General features: G+C 40.6%; 1 protein-coding gene across 1 annotated transcript in view; it reads right to left on the bottom strand.

Moving 5' to 3' along the window:
* Window positions 1–3,143, bottom strand: part of rftn1b (raftlin, lipid raft linker 1b) — a 128,996-nt gene extending 125,853 nt beyond the window's left edge. The window contains exon 1 of the mRNA XM_085472228.1: window positions 2,481–3,143. The gene's annotated coding sequence lies outside the window, so the exon portion shown is untranslated. The remainder of the gene's footprint in view (window positions 1–2,480) is intronic.
* Window positions 3,144–12,651: the final 9,508 nt, after the last annotated feature.

Below are 12,651 nucleotides of genomic sequence, written 5' to 3'. Positions count from 1 at the left end.
GCAATACACCTAGGAAAGAATCTTCTGGCATGCCAGAATTGAAGGAGTTGAAAAATTGAAGGAGTAACACCTGTGTAGATGTTCATCTCCAATGAGAATAAGCTGTGGCTGGTTAAACTGCATTTTTAGATTTAAAATATGTTTCAATAAAATATTGCTGTTGGATTTTGCTGTCTTTTCAAGTTTTGCATTGTGTTATTGTTTTGGCCATAAGTTTAACAGTTTTGAAAACAGTATGTAAGCACATGCAAAATGTCCTGTCCGTACAAAGATTTTTGGCAGTTGTTGTGTCTGAGTGAGAAGATAATTCATGAAATTTGAGAGATGTAGTCATTGAATGCATTTTGTGCCAAAACAATGATAACTGGTCCTCAGTTTAGCCCACATAGACTTCTGTTGTGCTCACTGTGTGAGGAGTTTTGCAAACGTGACCTAAGTATTGAGAAATGTGTCCTAGCGTCTGTAAAAAACTGTAATGTGTGTATGTCTTTTGTGTGTAGGTGCACACGTTTCTTTAAAATTTTACTGTAAAAGCATCAGAGGGGAATATTTTGGCAGGCCCTCAAATACTTAAAGGGCTGTTTGAGGGTAGAATTAGGTTTAAGCTAGCAGCAATGAGGGTCATCACAACAATAAAAATGCTGTTTGTGTGTGTGTGTGTGTGTGTGTGTGTGTGTGTGTGTGTGTGTGTGTGTGTGTGTGTGTGTGTGTGAGACAGACAGCCTGAGACGGAGAGAACTCCTGACCCACCATCGCTGTAGCGTTAACACACCCCGACGTTCCGCAACTCACCAGCTGGAACTAATTAACAGCAGTTCACTCACTTTCTGTCTCTCTCTCTCTCTCTCTCTCTCTCACACACACACACACACACACACACACACACACACACACACACACACACAGCGATTTTTCCTCACCCCCCCAGCTTTTCCTGTCTCTCATGCCCTCATCTTCCTTCACCCTGCCACCCTTCCCTCAACCCCCACCCTTCCTTTACCTCCTGCCATCCCTCAGCTTGTTTTTTCCCTTTAAACCGCCTCCTCTCATACATGCACACATGCATGTAGTGGATCACATAGTCTGGGCATGTAAACATCCACATGTGCTGACAGACATGGATTTACCAGCACGCATGCTGCACAACACAACACATGGGGAAACCCACTCCCTTGACACAGTGCAGTACAGTAGCACACAAATCACGCACTTGCTTGAATTTCTCCTCACTATTATAGAAGGCACTGTCAGGGTTTGGTCTGTGATTGGATCCTGGTTGAGATAGTTGGCATTCCCAGCACAACTCTGTACCATCCATCATACATACAGTGCAACTTAAAAACAGCATGACCTATTGATGTGAATGTTTAAATAAAGGGTTTATTAATAGAGTAATAAACAGGTGTGGGGATGCAATGTAACACATTCACATTACTTTTGTTGGCAAACTCATAATTCCTAAAATCAGTGACAATCAGTCGTGTCACTTGCATTATAGAAGTTTTTTAAGTATCTAAAAAGAAAAAGATGAAGCATGCTTTTCATCTACATTTGCACAACAGTTACTTGACCTCAGTTACTCTCAGGGATATGAGACAATAATTTCGGGGAAGTCATACGACTTCTGAGGGGGAGATGTACATTTCTTACTAACCATGAGTGTAACCGTCAGGTCGGTGCAAACCACATCTATGCATGAGAGAAGGAGCTATGTACTTCTGTGAACAAAACATCAAATGTTTACAAGCAGCTGCAACAGGTAACGTGTTAACATGAAGCTAGAACACTGGATCAGCAGCGATTTTCAAGCTGATCATGTGCCGAACCCAACCAAGGAGCCAAAACTTGATTTTCAACAAGTAAAAAAAAGCAGCGGTGAAGAGGTTTGTACCAGTGTACAAAGAAGAGGAAATGCTGCCTCTGCAGTAGAATCACTGTTAAAATTACATGTTTCTGTGCTCTATTGGCTGATAACTTAGTAACCTTGTTAACAGCTTTGTGATATTACTTAAAGATTTAAAGACAAGTACTCTTATTGTGATAGGGAGCTGTGCTGATATCTGTGATGTACAGTTTAACATCATATTGTTAACTGCCAGATAAAGAAAAAGTAAAGCATGGTTTGCAAGACTTTTTACAGAGTAGATCCATAATGGATTACTTTTTAAAAGCATTAGGTGATGTGTAGTACAATACTTTTACCCGGCACTGATAGTGAATGAATACATTCAAATGAGTGCACGTGTGTTTGGCAGCAGTAAATTTATAGCTTGTTGCTTAATACACTGCTCAAAAGTCAGACTTGTGGCGTGCGGCAAGATCTAATGAATGAAATCTCAGCAGTAAACAACTGCTACCATGCAGTCCAAGTTTACAGTGGCTGCTGTCCAGAGACACGGGCGTGCGTACAGTAACACATCTGCTTGAAAGTTCAAATTCATTCACATGCTCAGGAGCATGGAAACACAAAACAAACTTACCTCTTTCACAATTTGCTTGAAAAGTTCACTGCTTGGACACAAACGCAGCAACTGGACCAGTGCTTCCTGCAGAGAATCGCATTCTACTTCGAGGGGGGGAGAAAAGCTCAAACGCAGGATGGGTTCAGGTCCTGTCCGACAAGCTGTCAAAGGCTGCCGCGGAGCTGGTTGGTTTAAAGGAACCACAATCCTCCGGGCAGGCAGGCAGGCAGGCAGCAGAGAAACAAGAGCGTTGATTCTGTGGGCTCAGCAGCAGCAGCTCCAGCGGTTTGCTTCGTCTTCCTCTTCACCACCTATTAGAGCTCAAACACACTTGCACGCTCACTGTGCTTAGGTCATGCTCAAAGTATGACTGTTGTATACCAATGTTTTGCAAGCACAGGGAAACCACATCCTGTCACATATTTACCTCCCTCTCCTGTCTCTCCTTTCCTTTTCAACCTATCTTTCTATGTAGTGCTCTCTCTCTTTTCCTGGGTCTTTCTCTCGCTCCCCTGTGATTGTCTGAAGCAACTGAGCGCTCTGACCCAGCGTCTGTTCAGAGCAGCCTCTCTGCCTCAATGTCTGTCTCTCCGGCAGCCGCACCAGTTCCACACGACTGACTGAAGAATCCATCTGAGGAGAGGACGGGGGAGAAGAGATGGGAGGGAGAGGAAAGGGAAAGAGGGAGGGGGAATGACAGAGGGGAAGCGGGGAGGGGGGTCTTCATTGGGAAATACCAGAGTTAGAGAGAGGGGGGAGGAGTAGGGGGAGGGGGAGGAGGAAGGGTGGTGGGTGTTGTTTAGAAAGTAAAAGACTTAAGAGACGAGGGCAGACAGAAAAAGTGATCAATATTTCGTTGGGAGAGGGAAGTAGAAGGAAACCAGTCGAATGCTGTGCCACATAGTCGATATATTCAAACCTGCATGCTGTGGGAATGACTGAAGAGTTTTGGGAGCTGGTGATAAGTTTGACTGAAATAGGGCTGCAACGGTTGATTTGTTGAATATGGATGTGTGTGTGTGTGTGTGTGTGTGTGTGTGTGTGTGTGTGTGTGTGTGTGTGTTTGATTCTCAGCATTTCACTTGTCTGGGTCAGAACCTGTTAGAGCTCTGTATTTATTATTTAAGCTAGCTAGTATGTTTGACCCCTGTCTGGGAAACAGGAGCTCTTAGATACATAAACCATGATTTCCACAACAACAACACTGTTGATTCATGCTGGGACCGTCTGTCTGAGCATTGCCTCTGCAATGCAAAACATTTATTGACAGAAACAATCTGCTGACAGATTTGATAGTTTCGGTTTGTCAGTAATTTAATATCTGTATTTTTCCAGGAAGTGTCATTCAGTCCATTGTCTGGACCGCAGTCTTAAAGTTCTGCTTCACTCTAATATCTGATATTCCTGCTTTAACAACTAAAATAACTCCACGATCAAGTTAGCAGTCGCTGAGGAAGGGCAATTTTAGAAACAACGATGGTGTTCAAATTGCGTAATTCTGTACTTGAACTTGCTATTTTTAGTGCGCTGACACAGCGCTGCGTGCTGTTTACACAGCACTATTTAAACGTTTATAACTGGCAAAAAGCTGAATGTGAAATACTGTAAAATCCTTACCGTCAATGGTCATCATCTTGGCTTTGTAGCAGAAGGGGAGAAACTACTAAACAGTTTTTATGCATTAAGAGGAAACATTATCGGGACTAATGAGGAAATTATAACTACCTATCTAACAGTTCTATCAAGCCCTGAGGACAGATGTGGTGTGAAACTTGGGGTGGGGTGAAAGATTGTCATCTTCAAGTATAGAGTATTAGATAAAAGTCAAGTTGGAACCGTTAGCTAGGGTAAGAAAAAACATCTAATGTAGCAATCATCATTTCCTGTCTGCACAAAACTTGCTGTGTTTAATTTAAGATAACACAATCTTGTTGAGTCAGGCACTACAGCAGCACATTCATATCGCACTAACAGAAGTGTGCAAATTTAATGAGAGAACAATCAGATCAAATATAATGTCAGTTATATTTTTATGGCGTGCATTCATGTTAAAATTCCTATTTGATATGTAGGCTTACAATAAGTATGATTATTGTCGCTTTATTTTCTTACCGTAATTAACTTAATAAAGTTCACGTTGAAGCTTAATATAAATACTGACAAAAACATGTTCACCTTTACTGCAGTTATTGTCACTCACGAATGAGGACGAGACAGCAAGAGCGATTTTTTCAATTTAGCGAAATACATTTGGTTGAATTCGAGAACAAGGTGTTGAGGTCACTTATTCAGAATACCTGCCGAATGAAGATTTTTTACACAGGCCACTAATTTAACTGAGTTTTGCATTTGTTTCTCAAGGTTGTGGAGAAAGCTTTGGACAAAGAGAGCTGTTTCCACAGCAGCTCTCGGGTATTAGACAAAAAAATATTATGCTGTTTTTAAGCCATGCTTGTCTCCTGTCTGTTAAATCACAGCTCAGGTTAAAAGTGGAATATTTTTACCGGATGTTGGATGGATTCTGATACTGTTTACAATCCAAATAACTCTTTTATACCAGCTATGTAATAAATGTGTTTGAATAGACCAAGACAGCAAAATGAAAACACATTAACCCGAGAGAGAGTCGTCATCAGTGTTGGTCAAGTTACTTGAAAAAAGTAATCAGTAACTAATTACTGATTACTCCCCCCAAAAAGTAATCCCGTTACTTTACTGATTACTTATTTTCAAAAGTAATTAATTACTTAGTTACTTAGTTACTTTTTAAAAACACGATTTACAACCTGAAGAGGTGATAAAGTGATAGATCTTTCAGCCCAATTCTACTTTTTCTACATAATCCATCATACAAAATGTAATCAAACGGAAAAGTCTCTTTTTTTAACTTGTTTTATCAGTTTTAATCTTTTAACTTTATGCATCAAGCAAAACATTTAATTATATGCAACATTCTCTGACTTGAATAAATTAGTTTAACATTTAAACCTATTTTCTACACATTCCAGCACATAAAATAAAATATTTTTTGTGTTTTCACTCACTCTTTCAAACAGATGCAAGTAAAACACAGCAGAAAATAAATAAAGTCAAAAACTCAGCGGTCCTTTTGCTCTATTTTCACCTGTAAAGCAGGAGCAGGGTAGGCGGAGGGTTACCCTGGTGTAGGTGTGCTGCGGTCAGTTGAAGAATCCGCGCGAGTGTCTCTGTGAGTTTCCTATCACGTCGTAGCTACTCGGTGCTTGCTCGGAAGTTTAGGGGTTTTTTTCGCTGTAAAAAGAAGTTTTCTTCCCACGCACGATGGACGCTAATGTTTTTGTCACTTTTTATGGAATCAAACTCAGAGTAAGGTCAGTACTTCCACGCTTTAAACGCTGCACGCTCATACTCTCTCCCGCACTCGATATATTATCCATTGTTGATCTGCACACAGCTGCTGTCACCAACGTCGCACTTGCTTACGTCACTGTCATGAGACATTCTCGCAAAAAAAATCACGGTTTTAGTAACGCAGTAACGCAGCGTTCCTACGGGAAAGTAACGGTAATCTAATTACCGATTTTGCAATAGTAATCCCTTACTTTACTCGTTACTTGAAAAAAGTAATCAGATTACAGTAACGCGTTACAAGTAACGCGTTACTGCCCATCTCTGGTCGTCATAAGCACTGTTACTAACCTGTTAAACATCAAACATGTTAGCACCGTCATGGTGAGCACACAGTTAACATTTAGCTCACAACACCTGACAATAGTGCCTGACAGAGATGCTAACATGCTGCACACTTTAGTTTTATTAATCTGCATATACAGTGAGGCTTTCATTAGAAAGAAAGCACCAATCAAAGTTTGCTGTCAAATAAATGTAAAAATTTATGACAACAGTAAGAAGTCATTTTTAGATATTCTGTAAAGTATCTAACAAACTGCCGAGTGTGAAGCAGCGAGAATGAGGATCAGCACCTCCAAATCTGAGGCCATGGTTCTCAGCCGGAAAAGGGTGGAGTGCCCACTCCGGGTCGGGGATGAGTTCCTGCCACAAGTGGAGGAGTTCAAGTATCTCAGGGTCTTGTTCGCGAGTGATGGGAGAAGGGAGCCGGAGATCGACAGACGGATAGGGGCTGCAGCTGCAGTAATGCGGACGCTGCACCGGTCCGTCGTGGTGAAGAGGGAGCTGAGTGTAAAAGCGAAGCTCTCAATTTACCGGTCGATCTACGTCCCTACCCTCACCTATGGCCACGAGCTGTGGGTAGTGACCGAAAGAACGAGATCGCGGATACAAGCGGCGGAAATGAGCTTCCTCCGAAGGGTGGCTGGCCTCTCCCTTAGAGATAGTGTGAGAAGTTCGGCCATCCGGGAGGGGCTCAGAGTAGAGCAGCTGCTGCTCCACATCGAAAGGAGCCAGTTGAGGTGGTTCGGGCATCTGACAAGGATGCCCCCCGGGCGCCTCCTGGGTGAGGTGTTCCAGGCATGTCCCACCGGGAGGAGGCCCCGGGGCAGACCCAGGACATGCTGGAGAGATTATATCTCTCGGCTGGCCTGGGAACGCCTTGGTATTCCCCCGGACAAGCTGGAGGAGGTGGCTGGGGAGAGGGAGGTCTGGGCCTCTTTGCTTAGGCTGCTGCCCCCGCGACCCGGCCCCGGACAAAGCGGATGAGGATGGATGGATGGATGGATCTAACAAACTATGCTCCCAGTCCTATACAGTGCGGTCATGACATTGGGCTCTTGTCAATGTCACGTTTAGCCTGAGAGGTGATTTACTTGCTCATTTGTTAGGAAGCACTAATCATATTGCTAAGATGTTTCAAAGAAAATCAGCCTCCAGGCTGCAAATTAATGACATGTCTCTCTTAAAAATGGAGATGTCCTGCCTTTGTTTGCCCTTTAAGCTCCCTTCTCGAAAGCACACAGAGATACTGCCAACACCCATATCTTAATCTGGGAAATGGGAGTCTGATTTTGGAAGGGCATTTTTCACCTCCAGACTAAAACGGTGTGAGGGGTTGTTCTGGTAAATCATATCTTTCAAACACTGGGAGGCTTAGAGCTGAAATCACAGCATAAAAGAAAGTTTAATTGTTAATTTTTGGCATAAATTTGACTGGTTTTCCAGCTGTTTTAACTGAATGAAATCAAACAGATGCCAAAATGCTGGAGCCGCTCCGACTGGCACTGAGACTTGAATGGCACTAATGATCACCCACGGTGTAATTGTCAACATGATTTAACTTAGTGTAACAGCTAAAAAAACAAAAAGTAAAAAAACAACACAGAAGATGACATTTACATGATGCCATCTTCAGACCTTACACTTTAGTGGTTTTATTGTTTAGGTGCCAGTTAGGCATGTCTGTAACTTGTGGGAATCTTGACCCTAATGACTAAAACGAACACACAGGTCATGCTGCAGAATGTTTTTTTCCACTGGAGAACTGTGGGACGATGGAAATGGGACACACAAAGTGAAACGAGTTATAAAGGTGAGCAGCCAAGCATAGTGTTTATGCAAGCTGTGTTTGTGGAAGCATCAGTCTTACATGACTGGCTGAGGACTTAGACAGACAGCTGATTGGATGGGAAAATGAGTGGAGCGAAACACATCAATGAAGGAACATAAATAGGTCCCCTCATTTTGCAGTAAAATAATAGGAATGTTCAATCACTGGATCTATTGTTATTACTCAAGGTTTCATTCATTTGTGTTCTGTCTTTGGTCATCAACTGCCTTCCCATATCCTCTGTAAATAGAGATGTGACAGTGCCCCCTAGTGTTCAGTGTGTAAGATGGCATTGTGTTTAGTTGGATGGTAAAGAACATAAACGTGGCTTTTAATGTGGCCTTGATTTTTATTGTGCCCTCTTCATTTCCGTATATGTATAAAGACATTAAAAATATAGTTAGGCATAATTCTGCCCTGTAAAGTGAATTTTTGTTATTTATTTATTTTTAACACTGCCATCTAAATTTCACTAGTCAAGTCAAATGGCTTTATTGTCATTCCAACCATGTGCAGTGGTACAGAACACAGTGAAACGAGACAACGTTCCTCCAAGACCACGGTGCTACATATGACATATAACAGACAATCAACACAGAACTACATAAAGTGCAAGTGTGCAAAAATAGCAAAGAAACAAAACAAAGACAGTGCAACACCAAACCAAACAGAACAGTACAGACACAAGACCGTGCAGACACAACAGTGCAATAGAAATATGCAAAAGAAAAAGACTGAGCATTGTGCAAAAAGTAACTTGGTGTCAGAAGGTATGTGTGTGTGTGTGTGTGTCAGTCCAATCACTGAGTGTTCAGCAGTCTGAACGTTATAAATCAGAACTTGCCATTTAAATTTCACTTTGAAAAGCCTGCATCCAAACAAAACTCGGATTACAGTTATCTGACCTTAATGAATGTACCAGATCTGAAGAAGTGGGATCCTGTTTACCACTGTTCTTTATGTTTTATTGCTGGCTGCAGAATTCCCTGTATGCTTCTGTCTCTGTGCTTGGAGATTTCATCTTGCATCACTTTGGTCAGTTGCTGTCGTGGTTAAATCTACTATATAAATTAACTTGACCTTCCACTGATTGAGTTTTAAATATAAAATAGACTGCAAAGCATGCAAACTTAAATTCAGTACATAAGATGAACACATGAGTTTTAAAGTTAATAGTTGGTATGAACTCCTGTCTTCTTCAACACAACCTGAAACAAGAAAGCTTACAAGAAAGCTTAGGCAAGGTCTAGGAATTTTTTGGTATTGCATGGTGATTAAAAATTTGATGTAAATTTTCTGCCATGATATGGTAAATGGTAAATGGCCTGCATTTGTATAGCACTTTTCTAGTCCATAGGACCCCAAAGCGCTTTACACTACATTCAGTCATTCACCCATTCACACACACATTCACACACTGGCGATAGCAAGCTACATATGCTAAGTTATGGGCTAAAAGCGCCCAAATGTACTGAGAGTAGTAGGCAAAGTAGTAGTAGAAAGTAAAAATGAGCTCCTTAAAGGAGTAATATACCATCTAGTTTTATGCAAAGGTGAGTAAATGTGCTATATTCATATAATGATAGAATTTGTAGATTATAAATGTTAATCAAATCTAAATTCAAATTCTAATGAATGTGCTTAGCTTGAATCTTTTATGTAGGACACAAACAGTGAAAGGGATATATATATATATATATATATAAAAAAAAAAACACCCAGCACGCCCCTGCGGGCGGTTTATCCTTCAAGCTCGGGTCCTCTACCAGAGGCCTGGGAGCTTGAGGGTCCTGCGCAGTATCTTAGCTGTTCCCAGGACTGCGCTCTTCTGGACAGAGATCTCCGATGTTATTCCCGGGATCTGCTGGAGCCACTCGCCTAGCTTGGGAGTCACCGCACCTAGTGCTCCGATTACCACGGGGACCACCGTTACCTTCACCCTCCACATCCTCTCGAGCTCTTCTCTGAGCCCTTGGTATTTCTCCAGCTTCTCGTGTTCCTTCTTCCTGAATATATATATATATATATATATATATATATATATATATATATATATATATATATATATTCTGTTATCTAAATTGTAGACGGACTTTTCCAGGAAACAGGAAAATGAGTACAGTGAGGAGTGAAAGTGAGATCTGGTATGTGGGAGAACAGATTGTATTCTAGAGGCTCAGCATGAGGAACAGATTCACAACTCACAAATAGTTCTTTTTTTTCTAATGTGACCTTCAGTAGATTTTCTTAGTGTACAGGCTGTGATCAGCTGACCTGCTGCTCTTTGTGGCTCTACACAACTTAATTGAACAAGATGTCAGCAGTGTCAGGAGCTATCTTGGCTGACTTGCATTTGCTAAACTAACAGTATATCGTATATTGTCTTTATACTAGACTGTATACAGTTGGCATAAAGGTGGAATTTAGTGACTTAATCTAAGCATAATCATCTTAAATGCAAATTAGTCTACACATGATGTAACTGAACACTGACCATAGCCCCTGTGCACCAGTCCAACATACTGCTTTACTATAAATTCACCACAGGACAGCAAGCTAACCTCTTTATCCCAAACAAACTACAGAGTAGTTTCATGCAACATTTAAATGACAGAAATTTAGTATACTTTGTTCTGCAGGATGTTTCACAATATGAAAATACATAATTTATCAAAACACATCACACACTGATCCAATCTGTGATTAAAAAAACGCATTGCATGTACTCTTTAAATCTGCAGTATATCAAGTGTGTCTGAGCACTAACCTTTAAATATAATCTCTCCTCTTCCTCTTCCTCTCCTCTCCTGTCCTGTCTTTCTTTTTCTTTCTCCATCTCTGTTTGAATTTAGCTCTAACTCCTTTCTCTCCCTGTGAAATGCAGCAGCTGGACCTTTAGCTAGCAACACACTGTGCGACAAATGCACACAAACATTGACGAGCTAATACAAATACTGCATTTGAAATTACTTGACAGCTAAAAAAAAAAAAATTGTGTAAAAAAGGGAGTAAAAGTAAAAAGTTATCAGAAAAAATAAAGGTAGTAAAGTGCAGATGCCTGAAAACTTAATACAGTAATAAAGTAATTGTACTTCGTTACTTACCTCCTCTGACCGTCAGTCTGAGCATGGGCTGGGTTTTTGTCTTGTTTTGTTTTTGTCATATCTGTATAAATGCACGTGTAACACAGTCAGTAGTATGGCCTTTGTTCTCACAATATTTTACATATGTTTGCCCCCAGAGTCAGAACAGTATTTTGGGAAAAGCCTGTAAATTATGCTGCCACTTATTCCACAGAAGAACCTGAAATCATTAGAACTGCCTCCTGTGCCGACAGTTTAAGTCAGTTTTAAAGGCACAAAAATGCTCTCTCTGTCAGAGTGATTGCTCTTGATGTGCATTTGTTCTTGATATATTATTGCACATAATCTGGGGGCTGTGTTCACCTGCTTGTACAGTGTGTCAGTTGTATTTCTGGGATTGTGTCTGTAGTCATTAAATATCTTCTGCCCTTTAGCTCAATAAAACTGTTAGCTCGATAAGTAAAGGATTTTGTGTCAATAGTGTAATTGTTCTTTTTGTATGCTTTTTCACAGCTATGTTTACAGACTGTTTTGCCATACACTTGACCTAATTTGTCAAAAGAGACAGCACACCAGCAACACACGTACAGACAAGCTTGACTCAAATTTGACCTTTTGTTTAATATAGATATGCAGACAACAATTTCATTTTCTTTGACTGCAAGACTCCTGAAGCCATATCATAAGACAAATGTACTAAATGACTAAATTATAACATGGTTTATGTGCTAAAGTATTGAAATGCTTAAGATTAGTGAAAAGGCATTAGCACTCTCACCAGAGATCTTTTTCAAAAACAAACATATTCATGTACATGGATGAAGCCTGCAGTAAGATATTCAGTCAGTGCACTGTGGGCTGTTGTAAGATATGTCAAAAATGTACAAATGTACATGTTACATGTTTTTCTTTTTTTTTTTCTTACATGTTGGCTGTGCAGACTTTTCTGCAGAGTGAAAGCATTCAGCAGCCCTTTTTCTCCTTCTAAAATCAAGAAAGACTTGAGCCTTTCTTGCACATTTCCACAGAGCCACACCTCATTAGGCTGTCAGTTTTCTGCCCAGGGTGTCCATCTGCAGCTGCTTCTGTTCTGTAATGGCTACTATTACTTTAAATGGTGTGCTTTTATTCTTACTTCATGAGAAGACCTTATGTTTCAAGGATATATGCATTTCTGGATGTACACAATGCCAGTGGTACAGGAAGAACTACTCCCATTCAATCCATCATTGTATGAATACTTATCACCACTGACAGCAGAGAGCAAACTGAGTGAAGTTTGTATTTCTGACTGAACAATTGCTTTACAGTTTGTATAACTGGGTATCCATACGTCACATATCTCACTCTTTAAAGATAGCTTACATCATTGTTTGAACTTGCAGCAAACTTGATTTCATTACTTAAAGCGTAAAGCCATGTTGGTGTCACAGCTTTCAGAAGGGCAGTGCTGAATTTTAGTCAGTCCACCACTTTGGTTCACACTGAAAAACATTAGAAACTATTAGATGTTAAATTAATTCACATTAATTCATGCTTTATACATTTACATCAGGTGGATTATCACAAAATGTATAAAAACCCACAGGACCGTGAAGGTAAAGAA

This window comes from Copadichromis virginalis, linkage group LG11 (genome assembly GCF_057382275.1).
Source record: "Copadichromis virginalis isolate Kocher_CV1m ecotype Utaka linkage group LG11, C_Virginalis_male_GT1.1, whole genome shotgun sequence".
NCBI classification, from domain to species: domain Eukaryota; kingdom Metazoa; phylum Chordata; class Actinopteri; order Cichliformes; family Cichlidae; genus Copadichromis; species Copadichromis virginalis.
The sequence above is the reverse complement of the archived record's forward strand: the minus strand, read 5'-3'. Positions and strand labels throughout refer to the sequence as shown.